This window comes from Carassius carassius, chromosome 2 (genome assembly GCF_963082965.1).
Source record: "Carassius carassius chromosome 2, fCarCar2.1, whole genome shotgun sequence".
NCBI classification, from domain to species: domain Eukaryota; kingdom Metazoa; phylum Chordata; class Actinopteri; order Cypriniformes; family Cyprinidae; genus Carassius; species Carassius carassius.
This window is the reverse complement of record NC_081756.1, coordinates 9,545,657-9,564,212: the sequence shown is the minus strand read 5'-3', so window position 1 is coordinate 9,564,212 and position 18,556 is coordinate 9,545,657. Positions and strand designations below refer to the sequence as shown.

At 35.6% G+C, this 18,556-nt stretch overlaps 1 protein-coding gene across 3 annotated transcripts in view; it reads right to left on the bottom strand.

Moving 5' to 3' along the window:
* Positions 1 to 18,556, bottom strand: part of LOC132101715 (insulin-like growth factor 1 receptor) — a 97,255-nt gene that overhangs the window by 37,385 nt on the left and 41,314 nt on the right. The window lies entirely within an intron of this gene.

Here is an 18,556-nt window from a genome sequence, read left to right as displayed (position 1 = left end):
AGGCTAAAGAGTTTCACCAAAAGAGATGAAAGGGTTCATGGATAGTTGTAATATTTGACCCTGGACCACAAAACTTTCTGGAAATTGAGATTTATACATCCCATGAAAGCTGAATAAATGAGCTTTCCATTGATGTATGGTTTGATAGGATCGGACAATATTTGGCAATAAAATTCTTAGCAATGCATACACAATCAGAAATTAGGTTTTGATATATTTACAGTAGGAAATTTACAAAATATCTTCATTGAACATGATCTTTACTTAATAACCTAATGAATTTTGGCATAAAATAAAAATGGATAATTTTGACCAATACAATGTTTTTTTTTGGCTATTGCTAAAAATATCCCCCAGCGACTTAAGACTGTTTTTGTGGTCCAGGGTCACATTTCTGAAGGATTTGCTTTTGTTTGCATTATTGCTTATTAGTGATTTTTCACAAAGAAATGTCTGAATATTTGCCCACAAATAATAATAAATAAAAAATTTTTTTGCATAAAAATACCCCTTTTCTTGCTTTCTTTTAAGGATTATTGTAAAGCAGAATAATAATAATTGAATAATTTATAATTTAATATTTAATAAAAAATACTTTTTTATGACTGTAAAGCAATGATTGTAACTTAAAAAAATTAGGAATACATTTTAAATTAATCGTAATGTGTAACAGATGCTATAACAATGTAAAGAACACAATAAAACAATTATACTATACAATTGTAATATACTATTTTAAATATGAAATTTATTTTGATATATATTATTTTATTATAACATTTGTAACATCAAAAATTGTAGCATTTAAAATGGAATATTATGAATACGACAGGACAGCATTAATCATACTGTACTACAAATACTACAACAATATAAAAAATAAAATAAACAATTATATAATATACAATTTTAAATAATACGAATTATATAAATATTAGAGGTCGACTCTGCCTCGGCAAAACCGATAAATCGGCACCGATAGTTGATTGCTGGAACAATCGGTTATCGGCAAAAATCCATGGCGATAGTTTTCCGCATTTCGTGCCTTGCTGGAGTGAATAAATAAACTGTTTTAGAGCGCTGCTCGAGTTGAACGTGATGCGCCCGGAGTGTGTGTGATACCGGTGAGTTCTCCTAGACTCAGCGCTGCTCTTTTATTAGATAATCACTTTAGTGTTCAATAACAGAAGCAGTTCAAGTGTGGGAGTATACATTGTGCAGGGATAAGTGTAGGGCCCTATGATTTCCGCGATGCAGAAAACGCGGACGGAATCGCGGAATCCATTCATAAAACGGAATTCACAGTTTAGCACACGTGACGCTCGCAGTGATTTCAGCGTCTGCCGTCTCACTAAATGAGGACGAAAACACATGAACATCTCCAGAACTGCTCTGAGAGTCACTTCATGAGCATCTGACCGTTTGATTTGAGCAAAAGCATCATGTCACATGCACAGAATTGTAAAGGCTTTCATTTATTTTGCCCCTTTGTTTGCCAAAAAAAGTTTGCTTAATTTTAAGTTTCATACCTTGATTTGATAACTTAAAACTTAATGTAAATACACACAGAATTTTTGAGGGGAAAAAATCATTAGGCTTCTTTAAGAAAAAATAAATAAAGTTGTTTTATGCGTTCAAATAATTAGACATGCTAAATCAGAATTTGGTAACAATAAAAAAATATGGTGAAAAAATAAAGCATTTCATAGGGCCCTAATCATGTAATTTTTGTTAAACTTTTATTAAACTTTTTTGAAAATGTGTAAGTTTCATGATTTTTATTTAATTAGACTTAATTTATGATTAATAAACTTTAACTATTAAAAAGGAGTGGAGCAAAATTAAAAAGGAAAAAACTGAATCCAGAAAAATGTAATAACAGAATTTGGAAATAAATGAAACGGAATTTAGGAAAAAATTAAACAGATTTCTTGGGGCCCTATTAGAGTATGGTAATTTCAACATTTACTGTTACTATTATTGTTATTATTATTACTACTAGGGGTGTAACGGTACGCAAAAATCACGGTTCGGTACGTACCCCGGTTTTAAAGTCACGGTTCGGTTAATTTTCGGTACAGTAAGGGAAAGAAATGCAAACATTAAACTGCAGGTTGTTTATTACTATAAACTTTTTTTTACAATTTGTTTACACTTTTTTTAAATACTTTTTAATAAAATATATATAAAATAAAAAAAGAATAAGAAATAAAATACTGCTGCAAAGTTCTCCACTAAATAAAATACTCTCAGTCTCAAACCAATATCATATAATAAAATATAATGAAAAATATAAATAAATAACTATGATTACAGTGCAGCATTACCAATCCCAGCTTGTAGGCCTGCTCATATTTAAAAAATATATATCACTTTTCCAGCATCAACAGTTTCAGTTTTTAGTTCTCAGATTTCGTTATTGCGATGGACCGATCGGAATTAAGAGCAAAGGTCTGTTTAAATGCCGACGGGAGCTACGTTTGAATTACAATCGTTTTTTTCCTAACGTGATAAAATGATACACAGGTGATGGGATCTGCTTTTCATACTGCTTTCAGATCCTCCTCGCAAGACTCATTTTTTAACTAGTTTACAACAATCAGGAAGTCAAATGCAGGCTCAAATAAATTTAGTTAATTTCCTGATCTGACTGTGAGGTTAAAAGCCAAGCTTAAGCCCAAGCGGTTTGCAGCTCTGGGTCAGGGTCATGTGTTAACACGTCCTTGCCCCGTTACTGTCTATCTCCTCTCGACCTCCGCAGAGTCTTTCAAGCTTGACTGATAAACGTTAATGCAAACAGCTCCAAGGATACAATGCTGTACAGTTCACAAAGGCGGTGATGTATAGGAACATACTTCACCACAGTCAAAGGATTTCTTTATGTATACACTTTCTTCTGCCAAAAATCTACTTAAACTATCAAAACCTATGACCTAATCACCATTAAACGCCCTGGGCTGGTGGGAAAGACTAATTAACTCGAGGCAGAAAGTCTCATTAAAAACTATAGACAACAAATTATGCCAATAAAATAATGTAATGTGACAAACATATATTTTATATGCAATAGACTTAATTGTTCATTTTGAGAAATAATTATGCTACTTATTTTAATTTAAGTGTTTCACATGGAAATCACATCATGTATGCAGCAAACAAGTAAATGATTATTTCTTCCAAATAAACTAAAAAAAAAAAAAACTAAAAAAAAAAACATGGAAATCACATCATGTATGCAGCAAACAAGTAAACGATTATTTCTTCCAAATAAACTAAAAAAAAAAAAAAAACTAAAAAAAAAAACAATCCAACAACATATATCTTAACAAACGCCCTTGAAATCTAAGGGGGAAATATTTCAACCCCATCAAAAAAAAAAATAATAATAATAATAAAATAAATAAACAAATAATGAATTAAAATAAAATAAATGCCAATGAAGAATAACTGTGGAGTGAAATATTGCAAACCTTCAGAAAAAAAAAAAATAATGATAAAAAAACTAATAATAAATAAATAAATAGACAAACAAACAAACAATCAAAAGGGGGAAAATTCAACATAAATGTTAATAAATACCACTGAAAATAATTTTTGGAGTGAATTATTGTCACCCTTCTAAATAATCTATAATAAATAAAATGTATTAAAATTAAATAAATAAATAGTAACATATAAGTTAATAAATGCTCCCTCAAAAATAAAATAAATAAATAAATACATTGGGAAAAAAATAAAACAATTATTTCTTTGGGGAGGAATTATTGCCACCCTTCCACATAAACTAAATCCAATATGTTAATTATATGCCCCTGAAAAATAGTTAAATGGTGCAACTATTGCCACTAAGTTAAAAAAGTGAATTTGTGATCTTCCAGGCACACAGACAGATAAAAAAACGTCAGCTCTTTTTATATATGGCGTATACAGTGCATGCGTTAAGTGTGAAATCCAGCCCCACTATGCAAATCCAGTCCGTGTCTTCTATCCAACCGAGACTACGCATAATTCGACCAGAGTCCTCTCTCTGCTATCATTCTAAATAAGAGCGGATTGTAACAGGGGAGAGGAAAAACTGATTCAGGTCAGAGCACCAGCAAGAAAAACGCCAGCTTTAGCACAAGAATGTCCTACATTTAGATCAGAGAAACTCAGCTGCCCGATCTTTCCTTACTAAAACCTGGAAGACAGGAAACTCGCTTTCCAAATGGCCACGGGTAGACGAATCACATATCTCAAAAAAGCCACAGAAAGACTATTTATTTTATTTTTTTCTTTCCACAGTGGCAAAAGAATGACGTTTTTTAGGGAGGGTCTTCGGATAACCTTTCAAGCAGGGTCGAGCAAGTCCAAGGGGAGAAGAAAAGCTGGATGCAAAAACACACTCGAGATGTAGTTTACATGCAACAGTCGTCCTAGAGGACGCTTGTGTTAATATAAAAAAAAAAAAAAAAAAAAAAAAAAAACATCTGATAAGAGTTAAATGATAACGCTTTTGTGGAAATGCACGTTAAACCTTGTCTGCAGTTTAATGTGTATCTGAGAGAGTTATTCTTGATCACAAGCAGGGTTCAAAGAGCAAATTCTTGACAAGAGAGTCGGCCGTTCACTTTTAAACAACCAAATTTAAGTTAAAGGGACAGTTCACCCAAAAATTAAAATTCTGTCATTATCTACTCACCCTCATGTTGTTCCAAACCTGTACGAGTTTCTTTCTTCTGTTTAACACATCATATATTCTGAAGAATGTTGGTAATAAAAACAGTTGCCGTAAAAATACTACGGCGGTCAATGGCTACCGTCAATTTGAGGGTAAGTAAATGATTACAGAATTGTAATTATTGGTTGAACTACTACTTTAAAACATTAAAAACATGCAGAAAACTGAGGTCTGAATCCATCTGTTTTGCTTGCAGTTACCACAGAGAACCATTTCAGCTATCATCAGGTCATAATGAAGTCAACCCAGCTCATTTTGGCTGACTGAGGTAGCCCATCTTCAGCTAAAGGACACTAACGGTGGAGTACTCACAAGGCCACCATGCTGGAATCTCTGTTAGTCTAAACACGGAAAAAAACAAACCAGAACCAGACACCCTTGACTGAGCGCCTTTGTCAGGGACGTTAAAGAGGACAGCTCTATATGCGTCCTTTAAAACAACACGTTCAGGCTCTGAAATACTTTTTTAAAATATGATAGTTGGTGCTTTTTGGATGTGCATAATTATTAAAAGATAATTTACACTTGTTGTAAGCGCATGTTGTTTTCTCAAGGGCAAAATGTGATAATTAATGGATCTGCTCTTTTAGTTACTTTAGCCAACAGCTTTTCAGTTGCTAATGTAGTTCTTTATCAGTTTCTAGTTCTTTATACTATTGTACATAAAGACCGTGTGAAATAGTTTGACTAAACCATTTTTTTCCCTGTACTGATATCAATCCCTATAATAGATTTCTATTTTTTATTTATTTGAAACTGTATTTTATTCCTGTGATGCAAAGCTGATTTTTCAGCATCATAACTTCAGTCTTCAGTGTCACGTGATCCTTCAGAAATCATTGAGAACAGTTGGGCTGCTTTCATATTTTAGTGGAAACCACAACACATTTTTTTTTTTTTAGGATTCTTTGATGAAAATAATTTATTCGAAGCAGAAACACAACACCAGTGATTCCAAAGAAACGAAGTAAAAAAAAAGAAGCTAACTGCAATTTCAGCATGGTTTTTGATATACTTAATCTGAATCTCAGAAGCGTGTTCATTCACATAGTTTCTGTGCATCCAGCTGCAGGGACGTTTAGCGAGCCGGAGTGATTCCTAACATGCTGGTCAACAAAGTTGATTTGCAGTTGTGGAAAGAGCCAGCTGTGCAGTTTTCCATGTCAACAACACATGCTGTTTTGTATATATTCACAGGAAAACTGGAGAATATGACTAAACAGATCTGAATAAATATTTTTAGAACATTTCAAAACATGTAAAAAAAATTAAGAAATAAATACAGGTTGTAAAATTGTGGTATTTGCAAAAATATTATTAAATTCAATTAAATACTGAATAAAATACAGTACAATGAATAGCAAAATGGGCAAAAAAGCAGCCAGTGTTTAGATTTACGTTGACATATATACGTTGTTTTTTTTTCTAGTCCTGCTAAAGCCATCTGCACTGCGCTCACCACATAAACGCAGACATCTGTCAAACCCAAGACATCTTGCTGTCCGGCCAAACCATAATCTACATCAGAGGTCTTCAAATTCGGTCCTGGAGGGCCGCTGTCCTGCAGAGTTTAGCTCCAACTTGCCTCAACACACCTGCCTGGAAGCTTATAGTAAGACCTTGATTAGCTGGTTCAGGTGTGCTTGAATTTGGAGACCCCTGATCTACACTGTTTTGTTGCATTATGCTGAAGATGCACAAGACATTGAGTGGATAGTTCAGACAAAAGTGAAATGTATTAATTTGCTAACCCTCGTGCCATTCCAAACCTTGGTAAGATATAACTGATCGCAATAAATATTTTTAGAACTTAAAAATAATAAATAAATAAAAAATAAATAAAACAATTATAGTTAAAAAAATAATTTGTTGAATAAATATGGGGCACAAAATGGGAACATTTAGCAAAAACATTTTTTTAAATAAATATACACATCTATTACACATTTTAGCAAAAAAAGTCAAATCAAATAAAAACAAAATGTATGAATTTCACTCTTCAGTGGAACACAGATGATGATGTTTGGCAGAATGCTGTCACTGAAAAAGCTCCTTGCATAACAAATTTTGCGCTATAGTCCGAGTCTTACAATCCGAGTCCGTACAATAGCTTTAAGTGAGGAAAACACCAAAATGTGAGGCGTTATTTACTTGAGTACCTTCACCAAACATATCAATGTCATTCTGTCATTCAGATCATTCTACCTAGTGGTCGATACATCGGCTGATATTTGCCATAACTTTTTTGGCTTTAAACTATAAACTTGTGAATTTAAATTAAACTGTGCTTTACGCATTTGCCCATTGTCATATTCATATCATTTTCACTGTGTGCTGTATGTAAAATGAGGATTACCCTGGCTATATTTGAAAAATATGATTTCCAGTAGAGCTGAAACAACGAATCGATTTAATCGATAAAAATCGATTATTAAAATAGTTGTCAACTAATTTAGTCATCGATTCGTTGCTAAATAACTTTTATTTGCCGTAAGCGGCTCATTTCATGCATATTTCAAATCTGCGGTGACCAAAGTGTGGCAGTAATGAGCCACCGGAGGTTTTACTCAGCCAGTACAGCAGGAGAAGTAGCGAATAGCCAATAGCTGGCCTCGTTTTATGTCACGTGCTTCCCGAACAGCGTCTCTGCAGCATTTAGCGGGATGTGGGAGACTGGGAGTACTTTACTTTGAGCCTTCAAAAAAGAAGAGTAACCTGTAAACTCTGCACTACTGAACTGTTTAAGGGGACGTTCACATATCGCATCTTTTGCGCGCTCAAGTTCGTTATTTCCAACACCGCACCGCATCGAGTTAAAAACATCTCAACTTTTCAGAATGCTGCAAGCGCATCGCGGGTCATGTGACAAGAACTAACCAATCAGCTTCATCCTTTCCCATAACAACGTTGAAAGCTCAGCTAAGATGAGGGAACAGCTGATCATAGCTGTATATGGATTTCCATTTTGAAATAAATTTAGTAGCAGAGCTACTGCAAGCGATTTTTTGAGCTGCAAATCCATTTATCATTTGCTGAAATTTCCGCGTCTTCAAGGAGAGAGCACGTCATGGTTGCTTAGCAAAGGCAGACGCCTCAGGGGCGCTTCTGCGCGAGCGCTTTGGAAAGAAGGATAAAGCGGCGCGCCTAGCGTTTTCCACGCGTTTTTAGGCACGATATGTGAACGGCCCCTAAGACTTTTATTTGTGCAGATTCTCCAGTACAATGTTGTTTGCAAATGTTTAGTCGTAAAAGCTGATAACATTGCTTTTTAACAGTTAACATTTAAAGCTTTACAAACATGTTCTGTGATCAGTTTGTCGTTTACCAGTTCAAAATTCAGTCGTGCAGCCTAATTATGACTGAATGAGAGAGGTAAATGTTTAAAGATATTTGAAATGCCCTTTTTTTCTAAGTATTCACTGCTCTTTTTCACACAGCAGGTTTTTTGTGTGTGACTGTCCAATTTTTTTTTCTGGACAACCTTCTGATGGATTTTACTTTAAATTGTGAGTTCCATTCAGGTTTCATGCCACTGGCACTTTATTCGAAGGATTGTTTACAATTTCACAGCATAAGCTATAAAGCTGTTTCCCAGTAAATAATAAAATACAACGCACTGCAATTTTATTCTGTTTTATCCTTATTCTTCGTGTAAATATGTTCTGAAAGATTCCTTAATAAGCTTCGTTCGGGATGTTAAACTACTTTAGGAGCTCTAAGGACTGCCATGGTGAAAACATTATTTTAAATCTCCTTGTGAAATTTGCTAGAGTATGGGTCAGTGTTCTGATTGCAGAAGAGTTCGACATAGGATTACTAACACAATAAAACAACTCCAGGTATATTTTTGATTAGGATATGACAGTGCAAAATGGTTAAAATCTCTTAAAAATCTATGCTGAAGGATAAAGACCATTTATTAATAATTTACTTAGGGGGGAAAAAATGGAAAAAACTAAAATATAAGTACATAAACCGATTAATCGATTAATCGTAAAAATAATCGACAGATTAATCGATTATCAAAATAATCGTTAGTTGCAGCCCTAATTTCCAGTACACACAAACTTCACAGAAGAGTCCTCCTGCTGGTTACAGTGTTTACTTTTCTTTTATTATATATATATATATATATATATATATTATATATATTATATATTTATTTGTGAAAATACACGTTTCTTTTACACATTTATTTTTAAATCCATTGGCAAATTATTTCAGATTTAAAAATAATCATATCAGTTTTATATCGGCCCCTCTATTTTCCAAGATATCGGCATCAGCATCGGCTGTCAAAAGACACATATCGGTCGACCACTAATTCTACCTAAAATTTTATGCATCTCACAAACAAAAAAGACATTCATAAAAGTTTCACTGACATGTGGATGTGTCCTTTGTGGCTGAACTACTCCTTTAATAGATTGCTCCATATCAGTGGTGGAGGGACAATGCCAAGCCCTGTTACATTAGGCCAGCTTTCAAAGAAGACCCCTCAGATATCCGCCCCGGCCCTTCCCTGCATTCCCCATCATGGCGCTGACAGTCCAGGCACAGAAAGGATGCCTCAGGCGTTTTTATTTTTAGTCACCTCAGCCTCTCTTCCTTATTAATTCAGGAAACTCTCCAAGTTCATCTCAGGTCTTTTCATCACTGCTGATCTTGGCTGCCACAAACCAGCATGTCTGAGAAAACCAGGTTGCATGCGCTGGCACAGTGCGTTCCCTGTCGCTCTCCAATAGAGTGAGAGCCTGCACGGCGACAGCAGCAGATAACGCGCAGAAGAATAATGTGCAACATCCACCCTGAAATATTCCTTTTGTTCCCCAGTGGGTCGGAGAACAATAGGAACGTACGGCTCCCAAGTCTCAAGAATTATTACGTCTCAAAGACATCTAATCTAATACCTGAAGGTCACATGTAGTCTAAAATGCGGTAGTGATGAAAATTTGTGGAGGATGAAATTATGTTCCTTCCTGGAGAACATCACTGATGTGTGCATGTGCAGTTTTATTGGATGAGCTGACTTTGAGATGCGGGATTTCTGCTCAAACAAAACTACTGAGATACTGAGATCAGTCTAAGGTCAGAAACGTACCCTTCACAGGCATGCAAATGCACAGCCAGTGCTTTGCGTGCCTGCCCTCGTTGAACCTAAAATGTTTTTGTGCATCAATGTGGCCAACCTTGGTACTTAAGAGGGCGAAAGTGTTCCCTTCAAACATTTGTGCCATTTAACCAAATGTGTAACTAGATATAAACTATTAACCAACTTCTCTTAAAAACTGTTGCTTCACCATGGCAGCTGACCAGAAGTAGTAAACTAAACACAGAAGACGACAAGCTTCTTCATTTATCAAGATGAAAATCTATTAATTCACTAGAATCATTTGAGTTGTGCCTAATGGGTTGCTGTTCATATGTTATTTCACAGCTACTTCTTCCAATGCATCATCTGCAACGTATTACCTTTAAATTCAATTGGGATAACCAATTAAAATAACTGTTTGCTATTGTAATATACTGTTAATCTTTTTTCTGTGATCCATCATATGCTTATCACATCATATTCCAAAGTGACTTACATAATGCAATTAATGTCATGTGCAAAACACACACATCTGGATTTGTGGCGAATGAGAGAGGCACTCAAGTTTATTTTTAGTTCTCACAAGCTGGTATTTCAGTTTTGCTTTAAATGAATTTGTTTGGGCTTGATGTTTATCCTGGAATAATTGGTTTTATAATTAATGCCACTATAATTATTTTATACTTATATATTTTTCATTCTTGTTTTGAATATTGCTAAATTGGAAGGATTGTTGTAAAGTTATGGAACTAAAAGATTTTTTTCAGAGTATTTATAACATTTGTAAATGTTTTGTTTTATGTATTTCATATTATCAATGTTATAATAAAATGTGACTTGTACATTGATGCAACTCATCAGCATTTATCCTCTCTTAATGCAATGTTGACCTGGTGTGACTAGAATAGTCAGGTATGACTTATTTTACGGAAAATATGGTATATATACACATATACACACATGCATATAAAATAATCAATATTAATAATAATTCTGGTTATTAAAACCCACATTATGCAACAACAAAAAACATCACCTGCTGTCTTGATCACCAAGAATGAATGAGGTTAAGCGTTTGTTAACCTAGAAAATACATCACTTCTCAATTATCTACTAAAATAATAATCTAGTGGTAACAAATCTAGATCATAATAATGTTCATCAAGCACTACATGCAGAGCTTCTGCAGGAGCTCAGGCTGGGCAGAGCATCACTGCTCTCACGGCCGGAGAGCCACCTGATAGAGTTTCACTATCATATCAGATGGCAAACATCACCCACAACACGCTTGGGCTTGATCAAAACAAGATCCATCAGCCTCACACTATAGAATCAGAGAGGATGTATTAAATTTACCAAAAGCCATTGTAAAGACATTTAATGTGTTAGAAAACATTACTTTTGAACTTCATTAATTCATTAAAGAATCCTGGAAAAACATGTATCAGAGTTTCCACAAAAAAAAATAAAATAAAAAAAATAAGCAGCACAGCCTTTCAACATTGAGAATAAAAGTTTCTTAAGCAGCAAAACATCATATTACAATGACTTCTGAAGGATCATGTGACACTGAAGACTGGAGTAATGATGCTGAAAATACAGCTTTGATCACAGAAATAAATTACATTTTAAAATATATTCAAATAGAAAACAGTTATTTTAAATTAAAATACTATTTCACAATATTACTGTTTTTATTATATATTTGATAAAAAAAATGCATCCTTGGTGAACAGAAGAGACTTCTTAAAAAAAAAAAAAAAGTTTTCACACAGTTAAAGTCAATGGGGTCCAATGTTGTTATAATTTCTTATCAAAAATGTGTTATGGTTATGGTGAATTAATGTGACGTGAATGCAGTAAAATGATCAGATGACATTATAAAAGAATAGCAATAAATAGGGACGGCTGAAGCTGGACAAACAAATAAACTACACAAACGACTTGAAATCAAAATCAATTCGACTTTAGTAGGAGAAACCTTCCAGAGCTCTCGCCTGTCAGAAGTCACTGACTAAAGCTGACATTTTCCCTAACGTCCTTATTAGGCTCCTGCTCAAATCTGGCGAAACCAGTTAACAGGCGTTTTACCTGAGAATAAGAGTGTCTCAGACCTGTCTGCTCTCACATAATAGGCCCGTAAAACCATTTTAATAAGCTTGAAACCTTCACATTTACTGTACTCAATCCCAGCTTACAGATCCAGAGGGCTGAACGGTTATTACAAATCAGAGAGTTGGCTAGGTAACAGTCTACCATAACATTGGCTAACAATTTCCAGATTTCTAGACCTAAATACATGAAGTGTTCAGGTGCCATTTTCCCCCACGAGCCTTGCAAAAGAGCGGCTGTTTTTGACTTGCTCTGGGGGCCTTTTCATGAATAGTATTCACTAAGATTGACTCACATAGCGCTAATAACAAGAGTCCTCATCCAGACAGCCTAAAGGTACTAATGTCAATGGTTTGACGCCTGTGATCCACCCCAAAAAAGTTTGGGGTGAAGAAAGAAAAAAAAAAAAGAACGCAAACATTGTGAACTTTTAAAATCCTCTAAAGAAACTCGCGCAAAGTGCTGTACGTGTAATAAAACAGGACTCAAAGCGGGGCCGCAGCCCAACGGCACTGTACTCATAAATCAAGGACAGCATCTGAATGACAGGAATAAGAAACTCTTTTTAAAGTTTATTCCCGTCACAGGTCTGCGGTTTGAATCTGGAAGGACTGGTGGGTGTCTTTTAGCCTCGTTAAACAGGGCTCAGCACACTCATGGGCGTTTGAGGTCCTGCGATGTTTCGGATATGCCCGGCTAGCTGGCAGCGGAGAGCTGGCTTGGCTTGTACAGTCACCTCTGCTTTGCTTTCCCCTGTCTTCATGCTCTACAGAGGCCAAAGGTGCTGGTAGTACAGGCCATCCTGTGGTGACAGGTTTTTTTACTCGCCTAAGCTTCTAGAACTGTTATTTGGTGAAGGGTCTTTTCTGCCTCTCCTAGTTATAATCTGCGACTTGTTTTAAATACAAGACATTAATATCTGTTATGCAAATGCCATTCAGCCCACAATATGATTGGCTTATGCGAAGTGCTTTTTCCTCTTAATCTTCGAATCTGCATCTCAGGCTACGTCTACTTTAATCCGGATACATTTGAAAGCGGTGTTTTCGTTTTAAAACGCTCTCCGTCCACACTAGCGTTTTTTAAAGCGCTTTCCAAAAGTGTCTCATCCACACAAAAACGTCAAAAAATGTTAAATTGGCTTTCTGCGCACGTGTAAAGCCTCAAAAAAGCTCACTGCAGATGATACTCACAGAACAGACATGAGACCTTTTCATGCTGTTTTTCTGACAGGAAATTGTATTTATTTTATTTACGAACAGAACTCACCATTTACTGACACGCGTCCAGGTTGCACAGACTCACGCTCAACTCACTAAAACCTTTTAATTTAGAGAAATTATTATTATTTATTATTGTGGATACTGTCAGGAGGAATTTAAATTTCTATAGTTTTTTAAAATCAATTTTACAACTTGTAATTGATATATTTTTTTTTGCAACTGAAATTATTATACATATTTTTTTCTTATATCACCCACCACTAGCAGCTGCCATTTTGCAGTAATGCCAACAAAATAAAAAGCTGAAGTACTAACAATATCACTTTGACATGCTACATGAAAAAAGGGCTAAGAATGGTGCTCTACTGTAAGGCTAGTTTTCACATCAAACACAGGGTCAGTAGATGATTGGGCCCTTGGAAGGGGCACTACACAAAAACATGAAATCCCATCCAGTAGTGTCGTCAGTGAAAGGTGAGAGATCAGGGCTCTGCTCCAGACGCTGGGAGACTGGAGGGTGTCAAGACCCTGGAGGAACAAACCAAAAGAGGCCGGACTACACCCTATTACAGTCACACCACTAACAGAACTGTCCTGAGAGGACTGACCAATCCATTTCAGCTTTATATACTGTAGCAAATAACTCATTTAAACAATTAAAAGCTTATATTTAGGCTTACAGAGTTCAACCTTCCTGTGCTAATATTTCTTTAGCACCTATTTCCAGTAACACCAATAAAAAGTGTAAACTTGCTTGATGGAAAAGTTGGATCGGATGAAGTGGAAAAGACTCAGTGGCACTCCAGCCCACAGCGAATACTCTCTAAATAAACTTGAGCTATATCCATCTTATATTGAGCTGGTCATTCCCTGAAACACTAGCAGATGTGGATGTAACATTCAGTAAGTGACACACTATTTCAAGCAAGTTCTTATTATAGCCTAAAGCATGGGCATATTTGACCATGACAGCTTACCAATAAGAAATCGATTGTGTAGCATTTGTAAATGGAGCTGGACTAGGGAGTGAGGGACTGTTTTCTAATTAGGGATATAAAGCAGGGGTTAAATTGGGATGGAATGGTCCAGAAAGACCTTCAAATAAACAGCTGAAAAATACAAATAAAACATTTTGACTGAAAAAAAAGTCTGATTGTCAAACCAATTCATCCATTAATGCTTCAGTAGACATTTTGTCTAAATCAATCAATCAACCAACAAATAAATGATTAAAAAAAGGACAAACATTTGCATTTTTAAAAGGGATGAAAATCTTAAAAGGGATAAAATTCTTTGAAAAGAAACATTTAAAAATAAAAATACAAATAAATAAAAGAACACATGCCGAATTAGAAAAGAAAAGCTTAAGTGATAACAGTGGGGTAAAGAAAATACTGAGCAGATATAATCGATAAAGCAGAATTTTGAACAATAATAATAACTAGAATGTACATTTCCTGAAGAAAATGTGAGTGGTGCTTGCAGTGGCAAAACTCGGCGCCCTGTAGCCACCCATGATGCCTGTGTGATGTTGTGGAGCCGAGATATAAGTACTTTATTTTGCTATATGGTTGCTAATGTGCTCTATATGGTTGCTATAGTGTGGCTATATAGTTTATGGGGTGATATTTAAAGACTATTGGCCAGCCTGATTCCAGAAAGCCAGAGCCAGTGTTTCTATATAGTAATTTTGCTGACATATAGCTTTTATATGTTGTTAAACAGTTGCTAGGGTGCTTAAAGTGGTTGCTAGGGCATAGATATGAAGTTGTTATGTCACTACTTATGGACTGCTTGATAGGCTGAGTCAAAAGAGCCCTCTTCCAAGCCTCTACGACTTTCTGATCCAAAGATATGATGTCAGATCATTTTTCCAATGTTAAGTCTATGGGATATTTTCACACATTTTCTTCGCCCGCTGTACGAATATCGTAAGTCTGATTGCTTAGAAAAGTCATAGCACACCTCTCCTTAATAAGTCGCACGATTTGACACCTCATTCATGGGTCTGCGACAAAAACTGCGGGAGGAGTAGCGCGCCAAAGTTTTGTCAAGGCGAATAGTAATAGTGATGCCTTGCCTCCGGCAAGCACCACTAATGATAATAAAACAGACAACTTGTTCACATACAAAGGAAATATCAAATGAAACTTTCGTAATGATCTTACTCTGTTTAAAAAAAGCATCTTTGATTACAGTGGAAAATAAAAAAAACACACAAAGCAATATAATATAATAGATACATCAGCTCATTATGCTGATCAACTGATAATAATAGATTTTAATCAATATTAAAAGTATTTTAATAATAATAATGCTGATGACTTATTCACATACAAAATATATACGACATTTTCAGAAATTGTTATCAGGATTTAAATTTGTATTTTTTTTTTTTATATCCACCTTATTCTTCAGTGAGGAAGTAAGCCTATGGGCCAGACTTCCGGTTCATTAGCCGATGTGGGGAAATAACGAGAAGAATAACAATGTGCAGTAAATGGTAAAACTGTTTGCAGTACAAACCACTGAGTTCATAATTAAGATAAAACATTAAAATAATATGGTAAGACACACCAATTGACAATATAAAGCAGCAAAATGAGAGCGGAAGCCAGACCCATAAAATGTACAACTGGCGGGGCCCGCTTTTACAGGAAAGTGACGTGACATTCAGCAAAGTATGGTGACCCATACTCAGAATTCGTGCGCTGCTTTTAACCCATCCAAAGTGCACACACACAGCAGTGAACACGAACACACACACACACACTGTGAACACACACCCGGAGCGGAAGTCAGCCATTTATGCTGCGGCGCCCGGGGAGCAGTTTTGGGTTTCGGTGCCTTGCTCAAGGGCACCTAAGTCGTGGTATTGCCGGCCCGAGACTCGAACCCACAAACCTAGGGTTAGGAGTAGAGTTGTTCCGATTCCGATACTAGTATCGGAAATATCACCGATACCACAACAAATTCTGGCATCGGCGAGTACATGAACCCATATACCGATCCAATACCATTTTCTTAAACAAGACCTAGTTATGACCGCTAGCTTTGCCTTACCGTTGCATGGTTCTTCTTCGCTGCTCAGAATGCATTGCAAACACAGGAAGTTGTGCTGTGTTGCCACAAGCAACCCCTGTTTAGAGCAGCGAAGAAGAAATGAAAATGCGTTAGCAGCACTGATCTATATATGACTGGATCGCTCATCGTGTTCTAAACTGCCAACAGACAGTGAAGCCACTTCTATATTATAGATCAGTGGTTAGCAGTATTTCCGCTGTTTAGCAGTATTTCAGACTGGACCAACCAGACAGTAAAACGGCGACTAGGGATGCCACAAGTACTGCCACTTCACAACCAAGTCGGTGCTGAAAATGTAAAAATTGTGATGATACCAGCGTCTCTGTAGTACCGGTAGTAAGTTACCGACTCCAGAGTATATTCTGTACCCGCAGCTGCGTTCAGTCACTTCCGTGTTAGTCTAAGCGCAGGGCTCCAGACGGTAGCCGAATATATATTAGTTTCTGTGAATATTAAACTGGAAAATACTATTTAAATATTACTCCTGCAAATTCTACATCTCTGTGGGTGACGGGCGCAGATGCGCGGGAGCTCGCTGTTTTGTAGTCTCTGCCGTTTGTCACTATATGAGGACACGAACGCATAAACCGTCCCTTCATGAGAATCTACCATTTCATTTGAGAAACTGTCATATCATAAACACAGACACTCAAAGATCTTCATGGCAACCCAATAAAATAAATGTTCAGTTTAACGTGAGTAAATTGACAATATATTAAGTAGGGATGCACTGGTTGACCGGCCATAAATCGGAACCGGACGGTTTTTGCGTAAAATACGCGATCGGCAATCGGCCGGTTTTTTGTCTTTTTTCGGCCGATTTTTCCGGAAGTGCGCCCGCGTGCACATACTACATTGTAATCATTCGCGATGTAATTTGTGTGGAAGTATTTTGAAATCTTTGCACAGGACACCGGCAGCCGTTTAGTACTGGAAATGCAGAGCTTCATGTCTGAGGCACAGATAGCAGGAAGTGATCAGCCGTTGGTGTACTGGCGCACAAATAAGAGTCCCTTTTCTGCACACTCTAAAGCTGCACAAGCATACTGTATGATCTGTCTGCACCCTGCACACGAGTAGACCGTGAAGAGATGTTCAGCTCAACTTCTTGCATCTTGGATGAGAAACGAAACGGACTAAACTGTGACAAAACTGAAATGCTTTTTTTTTTTTTTTTTTACATTAGAACTTGCATACACATTTGAAAAGCCAGAAGTAAACGTCAGTTTTGCATTAGGATGATTAATTTTATTTTACCTTAAAATTACACCTGCTATAGCACACTGAAAACAAGTGTTTCATTCATCCATTTAAAGATTTTAAGGGTAATGATTCACATTTATATTTTTTTACTTTTGACAATAGTTTTTTAATTTTTTTATTGGCTCAAGTAAAACAATATAGATGTGAATCATTAACCTAATTATTTTTTTTAATTGGATGAATGAAACACTTTGCATCATTGTTTTATTCGCACCAACATTATTTGATTTTAACATTTTGGAATAATGTATTTATATAGCATTATTTATATAGCATACTTTTATTTAGTCTCACTGGTAAAGACCTTTTTTTTAATTTCAAACAAAATTTAAAAACTAAAACAAAGACTGAATGCTGATTAAGAAACATCTTATTGAATGTGTGTTGATTGTGTTGTTTGGACTGTAGAACTATGCAGTTATTGCCTTTAATTTCACATGGTTACAGTTAATCTTTTCATTTAAGGCCAGTTCTATGTAGTTTCAACCCAATTCAAAAACAAAAGCTAAAGGCTGATGTCTGTACCATTTATGTTTGTATTGAATGTAGGCTACTTCCTGTGCAGTTGCTGCTGTTAATTTCAGATGGTTATGGTTATTGTTTTCAATAGCCAAAAGCCAGTTTGGCCTATTGTAAAAAAATCGGTATCGGAATCGGCCATGAAAAATCATGATTGTGCATCCCTAATATTAAGCTACTGTTGTAGCCTACAGTAGATTTGGCTATGTCTCTATGGAGCAATAATAATACATCTCTATTAATAATAATAATTATGCTTAGACGATTGCTTGTTTTTTTACTTTTGTTGTAAAGATATTATCTGATTAATATATAATTTTTTATATTCCTAGACTTATTTGTTGCGGTTTTTTATACAGTTATATTGTAAAACTAAAATACCTTTTTTAGTTTGCGGTGTTAGATTTTTGGCTGCATTTGAAGTTCTTTTTTGCTTAGGAAATTAAATAATATTACTGTCAAATTCATGTCAGATAATAAAAATACTGTAATAAATACAGTAGTTCACCATGTATTTGATCATGTTTTATTAAGGGATAAGTC